The sequence below is a fragment of the Mytilus californianus genome, unplaced genomic scaffold (assembly GCF_021869535.1).
Source record: "Mytilus californianus isolate M0D057914Y unplaced genomic scaffold, xbMytCali1.0.p SCAF_1, whole genome shotgun sequence".
NCBI classification, from domain to species: Eukaryota; Metazoa; Mollusca; class Bivalvia; order Mytilida; family Mytilidae; genus Mytilus; species Mytilus californianus.
Genome location: NW_026262581.1, coordinates 111,204,095 through 111,228,962, shown reverse-complemented (window position 1 = coordinate 111,228,962; position 24,868 = coordinate 111,204,095). Strand labels below are relative to the sequence as shown.

The following is a 24,868-nucleotide window of genomic DNA, read 5'->3' as shown; positions in this document are numbered from 1 at the left end:
AAAACTTCCTGTACAGGTCCAAGAACAGCATCTAAGGAAAAATGAAATAATTTTGATGTTCATAGTACGAAGAAGTGAAAATTTGTAGTAAATTAAATACCAAATAATATATATTTTACACGGTAATATAATAATATCTTATATCAATGTCAACAACGTTGTTAATTGGAGGAGCCATTTCAAAGACCATCTTAAGACTATCAAAATCATACTTGGTTCGGTTTTATCAAAACACGTTTTATGTATACGAAACGTGCGTTTGGTGTAACAAATTATAAGCCTTGTATTTTTGAAGAGTTTATACTACAGACAGAAATGGGTTAAGAGATAAAAGAACAAAAGATTGATGTTGGAAATTTTCATTAGTTGAGATAATAGTCACATCTGAAAACAGTGCAAGTACTTTGTGGATTATTATTTTGATTAATGTCTTCTTTCTACTAAGTTACTGAATATTTGAATTCTTATTAACCAATGATAACGACAACAAACTTCTATTTAAAATGAAAAAACCAACAAAAAATTGGTGTTCGGATAAATTTTTCAAAGAAGAAATACACATTCGAAGAATTTGATGCTGTGAAAGAAGTACGTATTCTGAATATTAGTAGGAATATGTGTATCTGAACCGTTACTGGTTACATGACCTGTAAGCAATGTTTATATTAGTATTGATAGTACTTCAAATATATACACTTAGTACTGTCGAAGCATCATATCATAAATTTCAAATGCTATGTGACATCAATACACATCTCAGTTATTTCAGAGTGTTCTTGCGTTAATTTGTACTGTATTCCTGTCACGTAATGTCATTTTAGCGGTTTTTTAAACTTTGCCATATAAGCGAAAGGTTTGGCTAGCCATAAAACCAGGTTGAACCCACCATTTTTTCTTAAAATGTCCTGTACCAAGTCAGAATATGGCAGTTGTTATCAAATTAATCCGTTTCTATGTATGTTGGCGTTTGTTTTTGTTGCAGTTCATTGTTTCTGTTGTTCCGTTATTTTCCTCTTAAATTTGGTGTGTTTCCCTCAGTTTTGGTTTGTGACCCGGATTTGTTTTCGCTTAATCGATTTATGACTATTGAACAGCGGTATACTACTGTTGCCTTTATTTAGAAGCATCATTTAATCAATAAATTACCATTTTCGAACCTATAATTTTGACTTCTTTTGCTTCTTTGAAAAAAAGAGGAAGCGATCAATGATCGCTTTTGTTATTCTTAAAAAAATGGAAAAGACCACACTACAGTCTTGATCTCATTAGGTGAGAAACCATAAGTCCTTCTTCACTATTAAACTAAATAGGAAAGATTGAATGTTTTTACTAGATCTGAGAAGAGGACAACCGCCGGTGACGCAGTCGCAGCTTAATTAATACCTACAAAAACAAACTACATGTTTTTACAAATTTTTAGAAAGGCAAGTGGTGTTTTTTATATTTGAAGTTCATGTTTTGAAGAAGAAGGGATCAAAGTTAAATGTTTTATAAATAAACAAAAATATCTTTAAGTGTCTTATTTTAAAACATATTTGTTGTTACAAAATATAATAGCGTTTTAATCTGGTGTATCTATTTTCTTTATTACTGTTATGTATGTTCATTGTTTACTTTGTTTACAACATCTTTAATTGAAGTAGTGTTATTTATTTGCGCATTTAAGGGTTATTGGAAAGCATTGTTTGAACACTTTCAAATTGTATGAAAATCTACCGATTTTCGAAAACGTTGTAGTAAATATAAGTTTCGTAATGATCGGTGATAATCTTTTGATGTCGCATTGAACCTATTGGGATAACGTATTAATAATTTTGTTAAAAATATTTAGTAACCCGAATGTATACCTTGCAACTGCAAGCCTATAATCAAAAATGTGTTATATAGATATTCGGGAGAAATTACTTAAATTCCTATAACATATTTAGTATAATTTCTACTACAATAAAATGATTGATCAATTAATTAGTCTTTTGGAGAAATAGATATTTTCTTTAGGAAAAATATTACCATAAAAACCGCGAGGTTCGTAGGATCTTGTAATCGCTACCATGTAACTATATAGCTTTTAAAATGCAAAACCACTACGTCAAGCTTATTATGTCTTCATGCAGAGTTGACCTTGAAGGGTTTTGGGAAATCTAATGGTATAAATCTCCATTATCAGACGTATTTCTTTTTAATCGTTTTGCACACTTTTCATCTATCCTAACAATGGTTACTTTTGGTTAATATGGATGTTGTTGAATGCAATAGGAAGTATTTCCCTTCTGGGGCTTCTTATATCACTTCTGATAATAAGTTTGAGTTTTTATGTTTCCTAAACTTAAAGTGTCTTATGTATATGTTAGCTTTTTTGCTTGTCTTTACACTTGTTGCATTGACTTTGATTTGCTAAAACCTTGTAGTGTGCTCTGAATTCCGATTTATATATCCCCTTTCGGTTTTGTTGGTTTTTGCATCTATTTGTGTTATAGAAGTAACAGTTAAGTTTATCCTATCTACATGTGTTTACTGAACAAAAGAATTTAAGATCAAGTTAATTTTCGGCATATCTAAAGTTTAAAAGACAAAAAAGTTAAAATGTCTTTCAATACAATACAGCATAATACTTTCACTGTGAAATCTTTAAATGTAAAACCCGTGAGAAATACTAACTTAAAAGAGGGAGCTCAGTAACCCAAATGTACATAACAAGCTTGTGTCAAGGTTAGCTCTGACCTACACCTACATTATTTATTTTGTACATTGTAGTTTACATTAATTAGGACACCCCTGACCATAGTCCAATATACAAATATTATTGATAAAATATGTTTTTTCTAATAGTCATTCCACTATTGTGATCTAAACTTTAATGTCATCGTATTTTGTGGTTCGAAATCGAGCGAACAAATTAAGAGCTTTTACTTTTAAATTGACAACCATAGTAGGCCTAAAAAGATCAAAAACAAATTCAGTTTTCTTTGACATAATCAATTGAGAAATGTACAAAATTTTATTGTATAAATACCATGCTTCCATGTGCTGATCTTGTACGTATTGATTATTGTCTTGAAGTTGTGTCGAATAAATATTAAAACAATTACTAATCATTATCTGTCGTAGAAAAATACAATAATATACATTTATCATAAAATAACTATTTGGTTTCTTGTCGATGACATATTTTTTTACCAAAGCTTGAATGCAATGAAGACACAAATCTGTAATCGGACTCGTTCTGGTCTTGCAAAAATGTCAGCAATTCGAAATCTATTTGAATACATTATTTCAATTTAATTTTAATCATGATCATTACATGATTTGTTTGGCCATTTACTAATGAAATATTTTTAAATTGAATATACTTTGGCTACATGCTTGGTGTTTTATGTCTAGAAATACGGGTGGTAAAATAATTTTTTTTTATTATATGACTTATTCAGTACTTAACTTTAATACACCAAACTATTTCGCATTTTAATAATAAACAAAGGATTTTGTAGATGTGTAGTTATTAAAAAACTACAAATTATTTTTTTTTTTATTGGCACTGAATAAGGAAGGTTTCTTTTTGGGATAGAAAAATTAGGTGAAGATATCAGTAAGACAAAATATAAATCACGGCCAAACGAAAAAAAGATGACCAAGCAAATAGTCCACAAATCATTACACAGAAAATTTCAGAGTACAAAATGATTCCAACCAAAATTCTGGGTTGAACTCACGGGATGGTGGTTTTATACATAACAATTGATATTACTTAGGTCAATTCTGACTATTATCCAATTGTACAAATATTATTGTCATTCAAGTATTGTGATCGAACTGTTAATGGTATCGTTTTTGTAATTTGAAATCGGTCACAATATTCACGAAAGTATCAAATATTGTCAATACAATACTTCCATGCACTGTGGATACTGGAAAGTCATGCCCATTTCAATATAACAAACGACCACTTTCAGTCGTAAGAAGTTTTGTGAAAAGACCCACACATATCTTTGAAGGGTTGTTTTTACCTTAAGATGTTCTTTCTTTTCAGTAACTAAAAATATCAAGTTTATGTCAAAGTTAGCTCTGATCTACATCAACATCAATGAGTGTTTGTACATATTGATATTACTTAGGTCATCATGACCATTATCCAATATACAAATATTATTGAAAATTATGTTTGTCAGATGAATCATTCAAGTGTTATGATTAAAATTCAATCGTCATCCTATTAAAGATTTTAAATCGGTTTCACTAATTGATACTTTTACTTCAAAAATTGACCAATTTGATCATCAAATTTAGTATGACCTCCTAGTATGCCTTTAAATACAAACATACTGTAAGCTTTCGTTGACGTTACCATTTGAATTATGTTTACAGAAATAATGTAGGACAAATACAATGGGTCCATCTGTTGACCACGTACATATTGGTCTTAATGGTTTAGATAAAACAAATATATCAATCATTATCTGTCACAGAAAACATTTAACACCACTCAGTCTTTCAAAATGTCAGCAAATTAAAAATTTACTTGCAAGACATTATTTCAAATTATTTCGCATACTGATAAAGTTCTTTTTGATTAATCTTTTTTTTGTTCATCTAATGATGAAATATTGTAGTTTTATTATTTTTATTGGTACAAATTTTCATATATCTAGTAAAAAAAGAGGCGAAAGATACCAAAAGGAAAAGCAAACTCACAAGTCGAATTTTGTATTTGTATTTTAGTGGATACTGGATTTTATCGTTTTTCCAATGTCTTAAACAAGTCTATAGTATGAACATACATTTTGTTGAATACTTAAATTCGTGGTTCACATATACCAAAAAATGTCCAGTGTCTTGAAATGCAACACGTAAACCATAAATAGTTTTCATAAAACTTCCTGACTTAATAGGAGGTAGTTAATTTTATGTACCAACAACACCTTTGGAAACTCTTTTGTAGACTTCAAGTTTAAAAGTGACAGCCCACTTAGGGGAGCCTCTTGCTTCGTGGTGAGATCTGAATAAAACGAAGCACAGTGAATTTCTGGAAAACAATACATTTCACTTCAATTCGAAAGTCTGAAAAATCTACGCAATGCATAGTCACAGAAACTACCAGGAAAAACAGTCATATTCCTGACTTGGTACAGATTTTTTTCCAGAAAAAATTCCATAACCACGACTTTTATGATTTAGGTTGGTAAGTTGATACTTTTGCAGAGCACATATGTGAATCACCTTGTCAGGAGCTACTGTGTTCTGCCACTAGCCAAGAAAGCTCTAACATCTTTGTATGTTACATAAATCTTTTGCAACAACTCATTGTGTGCCGATAAGTTGCCTATTGTAACAATGCAAAATATCTGCCCCTATCTTATATACTCCATTTTCTGTATAAGTCCTTATTTGGCGCCCTTTATTCAAGTCGATCCACTTAGCTGGACCTACTAAATAAATGTATTTTTAATTTATTTTGATTTACTCCTGAATATGAATACATTTTCTAAAATACATTAAATAAACAAACTATTAGCTACCATACAGCACTTTATCATAGTTTTTTTAATTTAATTCACGAAAACACATTTTTTTACCAGTACCACATCTAACATATTTCCTAATGTCAAAAGTAAACAAAAAGAATATAAAAAAAAATCTAATCCAAAAAAATAAAAACATTTCTGGAAAAAGTTGTTTAAAAACTTTCATTTCAAGCTAATTTCTTCTTCTACTTTTCGTTTGTGTAGATTGTACTAACATTTTAGATAACCACATTGGAATTCGGACTATGTCTGTTGTCTGCGAAACTTTATATTCTTGGCAAAGACTGAATTTACAGAGCCTACATTCTGTAATTTAACTCCATGTTGTCATGTACTTCACCGCTTTTAAGACATCCCGCTGACAATGCTTACATTTAATACCATCTCAATAATCGTATCGTTATTATTGGATACTTTTATAAATGATTTGGTAATTTCATCTATGCTGATATATATTATTTTTGGAGGCAGTAATTAAAGACAGTGTTGTTATAGCTTATATTACTTTTGTAAAGAACAGACACTGAAGTTTACATCATTAAACTGTACTAATTTTGCTGCACTAAACGCGTATTTCAACGAATAATGTCTCTTCCTTTATGAACTCCAAACCTTGTACAATTGTTGAAGAGCTGATAAAGACTGAAAGTATAGCAAAACCCGAACAAGAAATGATTTTCCAATTTGTAATGCTGCAAATTTGAAAAAAACAATATCGTAAACTATCATACCGATTAAAAAACTAAAGTTAATGTTTTAAAATTTGACAATATCGACTAGAAAAACTATTCTGTTTTATTTAGTAACCACTGCTGTATTCAAAAGCAGCGTAATTCCAAAGTTATTTGGTTTGTATACTAACCATATGGTTTACATTTAGCAAAATAACTTAAAGTAAAAGGTTCGATAAGGCCCCAACACCGCTCCCATTTCTAGCTTATATGTCAAATTAAGATGTAATGCCCATTAACACAATATATCCTAGTTGAGAAAAGGTTTACATAGAAAATCGGATTATCAGAAAATTATGTCTCTTTGAAATTAAAAAATAATGCATAACAAACAATTTAATTTTCAATCAAATTTAATGCAAACGGTCCAAATTCCGTCGTTTGTTGGGTGTGGGGGACCGGAAATATAAAGCATATGCGTTTAACTCGACGATAATCGTTATTTTTCAACTTATAATATGTTTATACATCAACATAAAATAACGGACTACATTTTTTGTCAAACAGGTCCCTCGATGAAACTTCTCCTTACATAAACTCCTCATAGATACCAGGAAAAAATATATGTACGGCAGACGCGCGTTTCATCTACAAAAGGGAAAGTTTCATGAAGGCAATTGTCGCATTGGTTATTTCAAAATATGTTTTTCTTGCTACTTGATATGGGGGAAATATAATACAGATACACGCTCGAAGGACTTGTGTATGCTACAGTATTTATAAATTTTCAAATATATACATATGCATTTAGTACTGTTGTTATCGTCATATTTACATATACCAATTGTTCAGTTTATCAAAGTTTGAAAAAAGTACTTAATAATCTGAGATTATTCCATGTGTCAATGTTATAAAAAATATATTTCTTAAAAATTCTACTATGTATTGATATAGTTGAATCTAGAGGACATCTTTCATACATTCTATAATAAAAAAAGAGGAAACAACCAATACCAATTCGTTGTTCTTGAATTACCCAAAGACATTAAGACAGCTTTGCTCTAATTAGGAAATGAATCGCGAGTTTCTATGAACTGTCTTTTTTCTATTTTACGCTTTTTAATAAACATAAGGCTTACCAAGAAAAAGATTTTACTTTTTAACTGAGTTTTTTTTTAAGACCAAGCAAATTTACAATCTATTTCAAGTTTGTCGTGTAAAAAGACAATGCTTCTCTCAAACGACAATACAGCATACTAGTAATTCATTCATGTTGGAATTTATGTATGTAAAACTCTTGCGATGTTCTGTTTTGAAGAATGGAACCGGTAATGACCAAAACAAACTTGTGTCAAGGTTAGTTCTGACCAACACCTACATTGGATATTTTGTACATTATAATGGATATTACTTCGGTCACACCTGACCATTATCCGTTATACAAATGTTATTGAAAATTATATTTTTCTAATACTCATTCAACTTTTATTATCTGAATTTTAATGTCATTGTATTTTTGTTTTGAAATCGGTCAAACTAATTAAGAGCATTTACTTTAGTATTGACAATTCTGGTTAGCATATCTAGGGTAAACCATTGAAGGTCTAAAATATACAAAACAAGTTAAAAGTTTTCTCTGACGTAATCATTTGAGTAATTTACAAACATTAAATTGTGAAAATACCTCATTTGACTATTTGATTTCTTATTGTTGACAGAATTTTTTAAATAAAGCTTGAAGACACCATTCTGTAATCGGACTCGTAATGGTCTTGCAAAAATGTCAGCAGTTTGATAATCTATCCTGAATTATCATATCAATTTTGAGATAGCTATAATCATAACTAGATTTATCTGACTATTTAATAATGAAATAAGATATATTTTGGCTCAATGCCGATTAATTGTTTTATGTGTGGAAATATTTCTCACTTGGTTGGTTTATGTATTTTCCAGAGAGACAATCTAAAACTAAAACTTGTATGACAATCGGTTGTTGTTCTTAAATAAATACAAATATAGTGTATGTATAATGTGCGTATAACATTGGATTGCAGTAACACATCACTCACTACTGTAATTATAAATATATGATATATATAAAAGTAATTTCTCACGTTTCGGTAATATAGGAAGTAATTTTAGTATTAATGGTACTAGCGAAATGGCTTAATAGTTGCGTCATGAGGGATAATACACGTGACGAATTTTATAAAGAACATCGGAATATCTTGCTCTCTTAAATAAAGCAAGGTTTAATGTATAACATTTCCTCTAATGGAGACGATGATGTCATCTTTCCAATCAAACATAAGACAATCACAACAGGACATTTCACAGTCCAATGTACACAATCGAACATACCTTTACTCATTCAAGGGAAAAGACAACAAAAATATATATATAAACATGATCCAAAAGTACAGTCGAAGCTGGAGAAGCAGACGCTTTTTAGAGGGACTGAAATTGAGCGTTGATTCCATACAAACAGCCAAACCCAAGATAGCAGAAGGTATGAAATTAGTGTAGGAACGATAGAAGCTTATCAAATGGTAGATTCCTAAGAACTGGGCTAGAAAGCTCTATGCAAATACAAGGCAAATCTTATTGCCGACGATAACTTTTTCTAACGTTTTACAATTTGCCAGTTTTGACTTAAAGTATAGGTTCACAATAAGATGAAATGGATCAGAGTTCATTAGAAATATATAATCATAAGATTGATTGATTGTTGGTGCTTAACTCCACTTTCATCAAAATTGACTGCGAACCAAATATGAAATCTTTCCCTTCCATAAAAAGCAACAAAAGTTTGACGAAAATGTTCCTTGTAAAAGGAGTGATGTAAAATTTCAAACTATCGGCAAACAGGAAGTAGTTGCATGACATATGTATAAATTGCTTGCCCGCTACAACTAAATATTATGAAGATGCATACTAATCATAAAATCATTCCCTTTCATAGAAGCAAGGACAAATTTGACGAAAGGTATCTACCCAAGGGTTTTCAGACTAAAGGGAGTCGAGCGGTTACTAGACCTGCTAGCGAATAGACTTATAAGTTTACGTCACAAAGTATAAGTAGTAAAATAACAAAAATACCGAACTCCAAGGAAATTTCAAACGGAAAGTCCTTTATCAAATGTCAAAATCAAAAGCTCAAACACATCAAACGAATGGAAAACAACTGTCATATTCCTGACTTGGTACAGGCATTTCCTTATGTAGAAAATGGTGGATTAACCCTGGTTTCATAAGACACGTGACGAATTTATATAACGGGAAATATTTTACCAGTGACTATCACTTTCTAGCCCGCCGCAGAGAGGTTAACATTCAAGTTTTATTTAAACATGTATATATATTTTATTCAAGACTTTGCATGTCCGAGTATATCTCTTGAGACTACTTTTCGCATTGGGTTCGGACACAGGTTTCCAGCTAACTCAAATATTTGGCTTGTTTGGTTGTTCTTGTCCGTCGAGATAGTCTGTGATTGAGTAATTCAGTTTACATTAATGTCAGCATATTATATTTTTGACTGTATTAGGTTTACATTTTTCCAACTAAGAATTATATATAGTCACGATTTTGAAATTTGGATTATTTGTGATAATTATGTATTGATAAAGATAATAGATAAATTTCTTTGTCCACTATGCATGTTAGGCTATCGCCTATACCTAAATAAAAAGCACTTTGGACGCACCAAATTTTAAAAAGTATTAGTTTCATTTCAATGATGGCGATCAACAAATAACAATTCATCATTCATTTAATGGAAACCAAGCAAACAATTTATTAATGTAATGAGGTGACAATGGACATTACAATCTCCCGTTATTGAACTGTGTAATTCCTTATTTATAATTTTAATATTATAAACTTATAACAAATTGTCAGCAGTCAACAGTCAGCAGCTTACTAATATCAAAAATGTCACCTTGCAACATAATAAAAATAAATCAGGTACACAGTAGACAGCAGAAACAAATGATGATTTTCTCTCCCCTATCATCTGTGCGTACTTTGTCAATCTATTTTCGCGCAATAAAACTGAATGATAATAATGTAATTTATTACTTTGTTTTGAACAAAGAAAAAAGCAAGTCCTTCATATCTCGTAATGTCCTGTTAAATCGAAATTAAGATTTAACACAAGGTCGTGGAATAAATACCAAAAAAAATATTTTAGGGGTATCATGTTCAAGTAGTTGGGACTATTGGTCAATCATAAATGGAGATTTTTTGATCGGACAAAATCAGTGAAAGTGATTAACATATAGCTTGCTCTCCTTGTCTTTGTTAGAATTGTACTAACATTTTGAATCGCTACAATGAAATTCGGATTTAGTATACGTGGCAAAGACTTATTTAACCTTTTCTTTATTTTATAATTAAACACTATTAAATTTTGTGTTGATTGCAGATCTTTGAAATTCTCTATCAAATTCATTTATTCGAGGTGGTGTTTATTCAAAAAAGAATTGTCTAATTGAATAGACACCGGTCTAATTTTGAAGACCGTCTGTGTACCTCCAAAGTTTGTTTGTGTTTTTAGTGTTGTTTGGCTACAGTTCTCTTCTTTTCTTCAGACTGTGTTGCCATAAATTACACTGAATATTATCCTGACATGGCACTGAAAATGCATACACTCCATACTACCGGTACTTCAATAATTTTGTCGTTATTATGAAACTTTGTATAAATTAATTTTGTTTGGAAAGTGACAATATGTGTCAGTGGTTATAATAAAACATGATAATATACAATACCGAATGTAACCACCGTTCGAACGAATCTTCGATTCTACCCGTCTTCTCATTCCTTGGATCAAACGTTAAATCTGGTGTTGTGGAAGTCTTTGTCATTCCTGATGCAAAGCTTGTGTACATTCAGCGTAATTCTGGCGGTACACTCTCGCGTACGCGACAAACAATTATCTCTCACATATGCTCAATGGGGATCACATCTCCTTTTTTGCAGGGAGAAGGGGTGTGTATTGTCAGTTTTTGTAAAAGTAGTGTCAGTGTAATATACAAATAAACATACATATAGAGATATTAGAGAAAAGATGTTTCAATATTCAGCTGAAAAGAGAATATTTTTTTAACAGATCGCCTTATCAACGTTGATTTTGAAATGTAAAGAAATTCCATAGTACAGGAGAATTGAGCAACAATTTTGAGGTCAACGATTTATATGTCAGGAAATCAAGTTTATCAACATTTGAAATAGAAGCTTGAACATGTCAGCCCTAAGCAAGAAGAACACAATGACCGTTGTGACAATATTAATATATCAGACCTTAAAACAAGCAGTACGAAAAGGTTACTGTTAATTTATTTGAACTCCCTTAGACAAAAATGCTATGGATGCTTGAAATTGCAGAATTTAACATAGAAATCAACACGGTCATGATTAAGTAGTTTTCTCCAAGGATCACTTTCTAATAAAAGAGGGACGATAGATACCAGAGGGACAGTCAAACTCATAGATCGAAAACAAACTGACAACGCCATGGCCAAAAATAAAAAGACAAACAGACAAATAATAGTACAGATGACACAACATAGAAAACTAAAGACTAAGCAACACGAACCCCACCAAAAACTGGGGGTGATCTCAGGTGCTCCGGAAGGGTAAGCAGATCCTGCTCCACATGTGGCACCCGTCGTGTTGCTTATGTTATTACAAATCCGGTAAATAGTCTAATTCGGTAAGTCATATTCATGAAAAGGGAAGGGTGTTGTAGTAACGACATAAGGAACATATCCGATATCATCTGTGAAACGGTTATTCCATAACGGTCAACCAACTCGTGATGGCGTCCGTAAAATTTACGAAGGGATGATTTCAACTTCACCATTTGGAACTCTTGGCTTAATAGCTTCCTTGTGAGCAGCAATCCTCTATCAAGGAAATCATGATAGGAAACACAAGCCCGGGAATATCGTATCAATTGGGAGATATATACTCCGTATGCAGGCGCTGCTGGAATGTTGCTACATAAAAATGGAAAATTCACAATTGGGAAGCTGAAATAATCTCTTTTGTCGTAAAGTTTTGTTTTCAACCGACCTTCATTGTCAATTTCTAGATGTAAGTCAAGATATGAGGCAGACTTAACTGTATCTGTAGTATCCTTTATCTCTAGTTCGATGGGATAGATTCGTTCAACATAGTCACCAAATTTTGTATTATTTAGTGAGAGAACATCATCTATATAGCGGAACGTAGAGTTAAAGGATATTGCTAGCTTCTTATCTTTCTTTCTAAGAAGTTCCTGTATGAAGTCAGCCTCATAATAATAAAGAAACAAGTCGGCAAGAAGAGGGGCACAATTGGTTCCCATTGGAATTCCGACAGTCTGTTGAAAAACACGTCCTCCAAACGTAACAAATATGTTGTCACTCAAGAAATCAAGCATCTCGATAATGTCAGTTTCAGAGAATTTTTTGTTTGAATCAGAGTGATTCTTTACAAAGTAGGATTTATCCCTCCCCAAGACAAGATACTTGTATCTACGTTCGCCATTCTTTTTAATGAAACAAAGTAATACCAACTCTTTCAATTTGTCTTTTAGTTTGGAATGGGGAATACTTGTGTAAAGTGTAGAAAAGTCAAATGTTTTAATACAATTGCAAGATGAGAGAGTCTTAGATTGTATGTACTCTAAAAGATCTTTGGAATTTTTTAGTATCCACATCTGATTCACGCCACCTCTAGAATAGGCAGTTTCATAATAACTTTGGAGCCCGGCTTTGATTGCTGATAAAATAGATGTTAATAATTTAGAAAGAGGTTTCGTGGAGCACTTGGAAGACCCAGCAATATACCGTTGTTTGTAAGGACACTTATGTAGTTTAGGTATCCAATACAGTGATGGAAGATCCAGTTCTTCATCTTTGGTTGAAATTCCAAAGGAACATAGAACAGACCTATGATTATCCAGGATTTCCTCTTTGGTAAGTGTCGTTAGGGTATATGTTGAGTTTCCAAGTGAATTGTCAATACCTAATTCATTTATCAAGCAGTTTATGTAATGATATTTACACACAAAAACGATGTTGTTTGGGGCTTTATCTGCGGGGACAACAACATATTTGTCATGGAGGTAGGACAAGTGTTTTGCAACATTTGGGTCTTTAAAAATTGATGTAGCGTGGGTATTGATATGCCCATTTAGTTTCTTAATTCGGATTTGTATCAACGACCTCACAGCTTTAATCCATTCGGAAAGAGTATCTACGTCTTCTTTCTCGCGTTTAGCCCATTGCCTAGCATAATCCTCGACTGAATCCATCAGTATTTTGAAGTTGTATTTCCAATTGATGGATTTAGGCTCACGATATTTCGGACCTTTGGATAACAAATTTCGCAGGGAAGTGTTATTGACAATGTTGAGGTCTCCGGTAATAACGTGGCCAGCCGGATTATATGTGAATTGGGAACTAGCACAGGTGCAATCGGGAGGTTATAAAAGTGATAGAGTAACTAGTTTAATGATGCACTTTTCATTTCACTGACCGGTATTTGATAGTGCTTTCCAGTTAGAATTATTTATGATCTTGAAGTTAACGTCAAAAATTGGACCTGACGTGACCTTGTATTTATACAGACCACACAGACCAAATGGAAACCGCTCATTGAGCACACAGAAGTGTAAATGTTGAGATTTTGTTACCAACAAAGACCCTGGCATATACTAATATGTCTTCTGTTTATAAAATCTACAAAAAGACCGGGTAATGATTGTACATTTAATTATTCTTCACAACCAAACGTGTCCACTTTGTCAGATCAGTACATGCAGAGAGCCTGGTGTATGTATTTTATCATACGTGCTCAAACAAATCGGACGCGATTGCGTATTTATACAACAGGCACTATCAAATGTGCACGCCTTAGTACCTAGTATAGTATTACTTTCACACAGGTTATGTATTTTCAAAAGTTCCGTTCAACCCGAAAGTGTTTGCGTATTCAAAAACCCAGCACATTTAACGGCGCAATGGTATACTACATAATACAGAATGCAAACCATTGAATAACAATAACCCATAACACGAGTTATCTCTGTCGTTCTGAAAGTTTTTGCATAATTCACGAATTGAAAATTTAATAAATACCATGCAGTTTCCCGATCATGTTAGGTTTTTCAAATATAATGTTTTCCTCGTCAGATTAAAAGTATATTTATTAAATGAAAGAAAATACAAATATGTTTAAAACAATCCCTAAAATAGTCAGCAAAAACACAAGCAAAATTTAATTTTTTCCAACCTGTTTCATTGTTTTTTTCTACAAAGCCTATGTATTTAGTTCAATTTTTAGTTCGTGTTTAATGTTATTTTGCAGCTTATATGAATTACCAATACACTCAGGCGTAAGAAACTTTCCAAATATGGTTATAAATATTAAATGTTAAACAAGGATCTACTTAAAAACTGAATGAAAATCATATTAAATCAAATTTTTTGTTGGTTTGCCAGATTTATGGTCCTCCTACACAAACTATGGTTAGGTGATTTGACCTATATTTAACGTATAGGTGTGGACTTATTCATAAATTTGTTTCATTTATTGAAGTATGAATATCAGTTTGAAAAAATAAATCTTATTAAAAAATAAGCATTATCCACATAGTTTATATAATCCGAATGAAATCTTTCTTTATTTCATAATCATAAAGTTGGACAAATATTTTGATTCCACTGGGCTTTATAAAATGCCGGTTCTGTTTTTGTCAAACTTCAAATCTGCTGGAAATGTGTTTATTTATGGACATATATATATGTGTGTGTGTATTTGAATTATATCATTGTTATTCCATATAACCAGAAAATCGTCAGAAATTATTCTGACTCTCAAACCACTTCTCAATCTTAATAATTTAGAAAATTCCAAATAAATCGCTCAAGCCATACTTTGTAAACAATAACTTTTTGTTTTAACTCAGGAAACACATATTTGAAAATCGCAAACTGTATACAGAACCCCAGAAAATCATTCCTTATATCTCGGTAGAATTTGATATTTAAAAAAGCTTTTGTTACATGCAATAACTCCTATTATGAGTCGACTGATGATTTTGGTCATTTCATGTGTTAGTAGATCCTGTCGTGCCGTTCATTATTTTCTATATTCAGTTTCTATCTATCTACTGTTATTTCACCAAATACTCAAAAATGGGCAATTACTCCTACATGTATAAACGGTTGACTAATGGTTTCGGTTTATCAACTTAAGTGATGATTTTGGAAATATTTTAGTGTTTACCCAATCTCTTGAAGACTGAAGCTTATTTTATCAGCAACACAAGATCTACAAACAAGTCAAATTATTGAAATCGTCTATTGACTCCTTATAGGATTTATTGTTCCTAACTCACAATTGTAACTTTTTATACTACCTTACAAAACAACAATGGATCGACCCAAATTTCTGTCCAGCTAAAATATCATCAAGACAAGGTGTCGGCCCATATAAACAGTTTCCATTCAACGCAAATATTCTAGTTTCATTGTATCCGTTTTATGCAATAATGCCAGGTGAGCGATATAGGCTACTTGGAGCCTCCAGTTTATATATACTCGCTATTGCTTCGTGTGCTATGGTAGATTACCACACTAAAACAATATATAACTTCAATTTGTCTCTGAGTTGATATACATGTACTTAGTGGTAATCTTATGGTAACCAACCATAAGACCATCAACTTAATATGGCAATTTTTGTACAGAAACATATGAAAGAATATTACCGGGAAGAGTAAAATGTGTGTTTTTACTATAGCAGCATTCACCCTGTTGCAAAATTCGCATTATGATAGTTCTACAAATATCACATTAATGTCTGAATGAACAGTTTGCAGAATAATAAAACGTTTTCTTATGAAAATACTGCACGATATAATCCGAGATAAATGAAAAACATCACGGATTATAAATGCCTTGAAGCCATACACACCACTATGTCTAGTAGAATATTCATTTTGCGGTAGCTATGAAGTTTCATTCAGACAAGGTGTGCATCTTATGTTATTTATGAGCAATTTTGTTAAAATTGACATATTTGTGGTTTTAAAACTTATTCATTGAAAATATGTTAGCATACATCTTTGTACGTTGTGTGCTTAAATATTCTCCCCTTGAAACGATATTAAGTATGTTTTGTTCTTAAACATAATACTTGTCGTTTTCTCTGGTGTCGAGTTTCGAGATAGAACATTCTTGTATAGAATTCAGAATGGAAAAAGAAGTATACCGAAGTTCTAACTATAACAAAAAGAGATGAAAATGGTCCGAATACAAACGTTTGTCAAAGAACGTTGCATCCTTTTTCTAAAAAAGTTCAACGGAAGATACCAAGACCTTTTTGGCAAATATTCAACTTCACAAATAATACATGATGGTCTTGAAGTATAGATTCTAGGTACTGACGTTGTTTATCATCTTAATCACGTGTTATAGTGTTCTTTTCTTTTGTCTTTGTATATTTTAACTTTTACTGTTTAGTCCATCTTTGGTATATACTGTTGGCGAAGCTAGGTATTTATACATCCCGCCATTGTGTTATTGTGCTATGGTAATTTTTGTATTCTTGTCTTTCATTTTTGCTTATGTACTTTGTCTATAGAGTGTCTATGTGCCATTTTGTTTTTCTTTGTTTAAATAGTTATTTGTTTTCACAGTAATTAAGATTATAACACTTTGACTGCTGTGCCCCAATTTTTGACATTTTTACCTATTATGTCTGTTTGTTTTGCTCACACATTGTTGTCAATATAATGGAATGCTATATGACTGTCATACAAGTGAGAGGTTTAGCTAGCTATAAAACCAGGTTTAATCCACCATTTTCTACATAAGGAAATGCCTGTACCAAGTCAGGAATATGACAGTTGTTTTCCATTCGTTTGATGTGTTTGAGCTTTTGATTTTGCCATTTGATAAGGGACTTTCCGTTTTGAATTTTCCTTGGAGTTCGGTATTTTTGATATTTTACTTTTTGTTTGTCTGTGTTTTGAATGTTTTTGTTGTTGACTTTGTTTCTCTTGGATTTTTCATACATTGTTGCTGGTGGTAATAACAATGGCTTTTAGTTTTGAGTGTTTTGTTATATTTTCGGCCAACCTCATTCAATCATATGTGACCTACCGAGTTAGACTATTTACCGGATTTGTAATAACATAAGCAACACGACGGGTGCCACATGTGGAGCAGGATCTGCTTACCCTTCCGGAGCACCTGAGATCACCCCCAGTTTTTGGTGGGGTTCGTGTTGCTTAGTCTTTGGTTTTCTATATTGTGTCATCTGTACTATTATTTGTCTGTTTGTCTTTTTATTTTTGGCCATGGCGTTGTCAGTTTGTTTTCGATCTGTGAGTTTGACTGTCCCTCTGGTATCTTTCGTCCCTCTTTCATAGATTTCCTGCTTTAGCATCTTCCTTCTTATTATAATAAAAAACTATACGTGTAAGATGAATACTGGCAGTATATTGTCAATTGCTTAGAAAGCGTAAAAACAGTGTTCAACAATAACGTTTGAACTAGGTTTTGCACTTTAAATCATGAATATAAACTGCAATTGTTTTCTCGAAATGCCTGTGCAAAATATCTAACGGTCACACATGTTTATTTGGTGCTTATTTACTTCCTGATTGCATACCAGAAATTTGCACTTACTTACAGCTGGGACATAATCTTACAGACAAAACACCAGTATATATATCTTCAAGCTACATTGTGAATTAAATCTAGCGATCATTATGTGACGCAAGTAAAATGTTTGGTTGGGAAAAAAATGTATGCATATAGTGTAATTGTTTATTGTAAATGTCGTTAAGGTCGAAATTATCGTGTTATTGAAGCATGCAAACATTATAAGTCATTATGTGTTAAAACAATTTATTTGATGCAATTTGTTTCTTATTCAGGAATATATTGCTAATGTAATCAGAGTATGTGTAAAGTTAAGTTTGGAAATCTCAGTGAATAAAACATTGCAGGAGAAAAAAAACAAAATATTATTCAAAGATTTGAGAGCAATGAAAGCAATTCACAATTTTTGAAAAAAATATTGCTTCTCTTATTTTGGTTTGCATGTTCAGTACACAATAAATATGTACTTTTGTTTACTTAACCTTTTACACATTATATGGTCAACGTTAAGTGCACTTATGTTTACTTCATTTAAGTTGTATAATAAAATGACTAAGGCTGTTGTCATCTATTACCGACAGGACATATTTCGTCACAACGCATATTTACCCAGGAAACCAAATTGATACTTCAAGCTATCTTATATGCATGTGTTATCTTAAAGTGATCTCTGGAGTAACTTGCACTCGGATATAAAACCAGGAGGGCTTGAACATAAAAGAAATTAAATTTCAAGGACTCCTACTGTATTGATGAATGATTAACTCACAAATACAAAAAATGATAAATTGTCAAATAGTTAATCGCACTTTGGTATCAGGGTCATTAGAGGTTTGTTGGCTTGTTATTTGACAGGATGGGGTTTCAGCTCTGGAAGTGCTATTGCAGCATCAAACCACATCCAACCGCTTTTCGAAAGGGTTCACCAGGATTCTTTTGTATTATACTATATGTTAAGATGTAAATGCAATTTATACGATATCTAGATATTATTTCGAACGACCCATACAAGACGAGACGGACTAAGGTGCAGTGCATGGAGATAACAAAAACATTAATTTTATCTTCCAAAGAAAATTCCTATTTATCTTTATCTAGGTTTTATTATAATAAAAATTATGTCAACATTCTGTCTTTTTGGAACTGATATCCCAAATTTTCTGTAAAGATTTAATTACATACCAATATTCTGTCCTGTAGCTGAGACTACTATAACACAGTGCTATAGTAGTCTCAGCCTGTAGGAACTAATGTAAGGAAATATAACAGTTCATTATACATATATTGTATAATCAAAATTGGGTTTAAAATTTATTGAATAAGGGATGTTCAGGTAGTAAAATTAAAGAATTATAAATGATATTGATTTCAGATGATTTTATCGCAGGTACAGACACACCAACCTCCGGAAGTATTCTTGAATGAATGTCACAATAGTTCTTCAATAATAATATTTTCACTATACATTTATACTAAAAAAACATTTCTACATAAATGACCAATTTCAAACCCTTTCAACCGTTTAATGTACCGTGAAATACGATTTTCCGTAAAATAACCATAATCTGATCCTTGCATCTCAATTAAACTAACCACAAGAACATTTTAAGATAACGCGTTCAATGCATTTTGTTTGAACAGTTCAGTCTATTTTCCACAACAAAGACAGCAAACAATCCCCCTTAGGTGTGTATTGTACATCATTTTACAAATATGCAGTAATTGAAGTATACCTTTTTCCAACCGAGTACATTAGAATACTATAGCCTTTCGTGCCATGAACCAATGAAATCAACTGACCATAAGTCACGTGTAAACAGGTAAGTAATATAGTCATTGTTATTGTACATTACCTTATTCTTATAGCTAAAAATCCAACAGGTGACACATATATATTATAGCAGGTGAAACATCTGATAATCTCTTTAAAGAAAAAGCTGCAGCTGCTGCATTAATTGGAAATGGAAATTTTAGACACTGTAGATAAACAATGTGAATCAATTGACTTTTCAAATTCATGTAGACAATTTTACATGACAAGACTTAAGGCAACAGAAGATTTTAAACGACAAGTTGCAGAATCAAATGCATCTTGTCAGCAAGATTCCAAAAGAAAAACTACAAAAATTGATAGTGCTATGGAAACACTTAGAAAAGAAATGGTAAGGTTGTTTTTCTATTTTTTAACAAAATTGTGTACATTAATTGCACGTATATGTATTAGAAAAAAAATTCAGAGTGCTAATAAGGATAAACTTTATTATAGATGACAATTTAAACCAAAGACGTGTTTATCCTTTTACGTTTTTTTTTTGTCGCGTCTTCGATGAAATGAATGCAATACATGTATCGATTGCCCAAAAACAATCTGGTATCTAGACTATAGAGCATCAGTATCATGTAACACTACATAGAAATGTAACATAGCCGTTTTCCTAGGACAGACATGTCCAAAATATATATTATTTCTTTTTTACTTTCGTTGCGTTTTATTTCATAACATATATTTATATTGACATGTAATTGTTCACAGTTTAATTGTCTGTTATTGGAAATTCCAGACATTTTTTTGTGTTATCGAGCAATTTAAACAATAATTGTCTATTAAATCCTTCAGATTTATTGTGTTAATGCAACATTGTAACAACTACTATGATATAGCAAATCTACATAAAGGATGGCTCACTGGGGGTGTAACAAACTATTATTTAGGTATTCAAACTGGACGATCAAAGCAACATTTAGATAACACATCACCAATATGTCACACCTGGACAGGTAGATGTCGCAGGTGAAGGGCCTTTAAAGCAATACACAATCTCAATAGAGCCTAGGTCGTATCGCTGTCAATCTCATATTATAATTGGGTATATTATACCTAACTGTAAACTTCTGATCAAAGAGTCAGATAAGTTCAATGGAAAAAGAACTGTGGAATTCTGGTGATATGACATAGACATTACCTTTTGACCTCTTTTTAAATTAGCTCTATCTTTAAATCTTGACATACCCCCTACTTTGAGAAGGCATGCTGATACATCAGAAGTAAACTTTTGGCGACGAAAATCTACGCCAAATATATGTAGAACCTTCGAGCGATTCCAGAAATATTGACACGATTTAAATTTCTTCCTGTATCCTTGGTGTTTGACAAATGAATGGTCCAAGTTAAAGACGTAAGCTACATAAAAAAAATACAAAATAATTACAGATAATGAGACTAAAACAATATTTTAAGACTTGTTTATGGAATGAATGGTAGACTTTGTTTGAACACAGTGTTCTTTGTAATTTTAAAGTGCCGATGAATTTTAAAGGTAAATGCAAATCAAGGACGTATCCGTGTGCGAATTTACCGATTAAATTTTTATATATTTTATTTATATATTTTAGGCCTCCTTAATGGACCAAGATTTATCTCTTATGAAACAACTGCTGACGTTAAATGAAACAATAGAGGAAATAAAATTCAAAAGGCTCCATGGTTCGAATAGTAACTCCATGGGAACGAGTTCTTGTAACCTTGACAACAGTGATTGGTATGTAGGTGACAATGAAGTGCAAAAACAAAGCTGTGATACACAATGTGAAAGACTGGCAGTTCCTCATATTCCTTCCATCAAAATAACTTCAGACAGTTGTACAAGTATAAAAAAATCTCAAAATCTGGACAATTATAAATTCGTAGAAAAAGAAATGGTTATAGATGGCACAAAAAGACATATAATTCACGGCAGAGGGAATTTCTCTATGGATTCTGGATATGGCGAGACAGAAGACTATCAAACAGATGTCGAAATGACCTTGTAGTGGTCAGTCCCAGCCAAAATACAGACATTATCTAATATTCAATCATGTTGGCACATTAGCCTCGCATAAATCAATCAATTTAACACGGCCATGGACAGTCAGTCCCAGATAATAATCTATAATTAATGAGCAGACCACAGACAGACGGGGTAGAACAAGAAAAACAACCTGGCGGAAGAAGATTTATCCGGCAGGTAAATTCATACATTATCAGATAATAACTTAAGTTATCACAAATTTAATCTAATGTTCCATCATTATTTATGATTGTCCAATATAATCACAACCAGACTGTACATAATTATATACTTGTTAATCTTTTCTTATATTAATTCTTTATAACAATAAAGCTTAAGGTGATTCAATTATGATAAATTGTTTACAAAGAACAAATATTTCATAAGTATTTCTGGTTTTATGGTATCATATTGAATAAGTAATCGAAACAGTTTAAATGATAAAATATTAGTGAAACAAATTTTTCAGATTTTTATTAATTTTGTATTATCATTTCTTCCTTTTTATGTATAATTTAATATAATGTTTTACGTTATCTTTTCAGATCACTTGTGTAGAAGACCACAAGATGGAATGCACGACAATTTCAATTTATATAATTATAAACAATGTTCTAGTCAATTTTTTTTTTTATTAAATTCATTATCTGTTATAAATTGTAACTTTATCAATTCTTTGTGTACTGTTGCAATTATTGCTAGATAACTTTTTATTAAAAAAAATCTACTATTTTACACAGAAGAGATAAACACAGTAGAAACTGAATTCTAGTTAGAAGTTTTTTACGAGGTTTTGGATGTCGGTGCGGGTACAATTTTTACGTGACTAAACATAACTTTATGGAAACTGCATCTTAAAAAAATTATTATACACATACATGTATACACAAATTATTGTTAGTAGAAATATTATAATTATTAATTGCTATCCATAGTGAGAATCTGTCCTAAAAAGAAATCAGAAAAACTGAGGCATTGAGGTTGTTATTGCTAGCTTAAAACTTATTATACACATACAACTACATTTGTAATAGTTCCAACATCCTTCAATTTAAACGTAAAGCCACTATAACAAAACTTTTATAGAAACAAACTTATCATATTTGGTTTAGTAACCTTTTGTTTGGCGGCTAAGTCATACGAATTGTAACTGCGACGTTCGGTATAACAGCAGCTAAAGAAAACACGCCTCGTTTTTAATAATAAGGTATAGTGGTTCACAATTGAAAAAATATCTTTGTTAAAAGTTGTGAAATATGTGCCGTGTCTATAATAGCTGGGCCAATTTGGTGGTGAGCTTGCTGAGTTTAGTAAATTCTGTGTTTTCATGAATCGGTCTAATACGTCACAATCGGTATAAGTCGGGACAATATCATAGTGGTCTTATCAACTCATAGACAAATTTGAAATAGACCACGGTTTGTCCATAATCATTTCTATATACAATATAAGTACATTGTCGGAAAATATCTATTTGTACGAGCTTTAGAAACAAGACAAAAAGCGAGGCTCGCCGGGCTTTTCTCTGGTTTCGTAGCGAGTACAAATCCATTTTTTTTCGACAATGTACATATATTGTATATAGAAATGATTATAGACAAACCGTGGTCTGTTAAATTTTTTCCATGAGTTGATAAGACCATATTGTCGTGACTTATACCGATTGTAACTTACGGCCTTCAACGATGATCAAAACTCATACTGTATAGTCAGCTTTTAAAAGCCCCTATATGACTAAATGTGAAAAAAGGTGAAACATTCAAAAGATAAAACCAACGACCTGGTTTATGTAAATTAATAAACGAGAACAGCTATAATTTGCAGGTTCCTAGCTTGAGACAGGCACATAAAGAATGCGACGGGGTTACAAAATGGTTTGTGGGCGCCCAACACCCTGCCCCTGACCTGGGACAGTGATATAACAGCACAACATAACTTGTGAAATCAGTTGGAAATGACTAATCTGACCAGTTTGGCACGAATATAAACAAGTTGCTTTCTTTAAAAAACAAAAAAGCAACACGTGAACCCGAGCCCGCTGACTGGTCATAAAAAAATTGTTGTTGACCTTTATTTGCTTTTGATTTGAAATAATTGACTGTGAATAGAATAAGTTAATGATGATGTTAAAACACCTTTATTTAAATATGTAATTGTGTGTAGATTCTGGCACAAGTCAATTGAAAGCAATGTTGGATTTAGTTGTGAATCTACAAAGTGTATATACAGCTACTATTTGAATTTACCTTTTAAGGCTTGACTATTCTATTCATTACTTGGGAGTGTACATCATTTTTTCTTAATCGTATTGAAAATTCCAGTTTCTGCAAACCGGATGTCTAATGCAAATTGCACAAACCAATCGAAATATAAATCTAAGCACTCAGTTTGCTTCATAATCTGGATGCATTTATTTTATCTATTATATCTTCATATTTTGTTTCATGGATGCCTTCAAATATTCTTATACTCATTATTGAAGCTGCCTGTACCCATGGTAGATGTTGTATAGATAAATCGAAAAGTCCAATTTTTCCATGTGAAGTGAAACCCTGTGGCATGCAACTTATAAGAAGGTTTCGTATATTTTTCTTGAGAGTAACTCACCAGCTTCATTGGGATCTCTTATATGCTGACAATTATTTTGGTCCAATAAAACATCTCAAATTTTAAGGATTTCCTGAAGTTACATCAATCCAAATATTCTACAGAAAAATTTGGTTTTGAAGAATATCTTATTTTCAGTAGTTTTATGAATACCTGAACATACTCTCAAAAGAAATCAATTCATATAAAAAAAAATTAGTAGATATATAAAGATACCAGGATCAAAATGTTGTATACCAGACGAGTTTAGCCTACAAAAGACTCATCATTGACACTCGAATAAAAGAGTTAAAAAGGCTAAATAAAGTACCAAGTTGAAAGGCATTGAGGACCTAAAATTTTGAAACAAAGGTTTTCTCGAATACATCAAAGTTAATCTAAAATCGTAAAATTAGTAAAGATAAGTACATGATAGCAAACATGTTGCTTTGAAAAAATGAGTTATTATAATAATAATATTGAACAGCTGACTGGAGACAGTTTAATTTAATGTAAGGCCTCTAAATCAATATTGGAGTTTATTAATTAGAATACTAATTAAAAAAATCTGAGTTAACTATTTGAAGCATTCTTAGAAT

At 31.8% G+C, this 24,868-nt stretch overlaps 1 long non-coding RNA gene across 1 annotated transcript; it reads left to right on the top strand.

Annotated features, from left to right (window-relative positions):
• The first annotated feature begins 19,706 nt into the window (after positions 1-19,706).
• LOC127730745 (uncharacterized) lies at positions 19,707-22,449 on the top strand. The gene is made up of 3 exons (XR_007995263.1): positions 19,707-20,018; positions 21,250-21,860; positions 22,229-22,449. It is a non-coding gene; the product is annotated as an uncharacterized LOC127730745 (long non-coding RNA).
• The last annotated feature ends 2,419 nt before the right edge of the window (positions 22,450-24,868 follow it).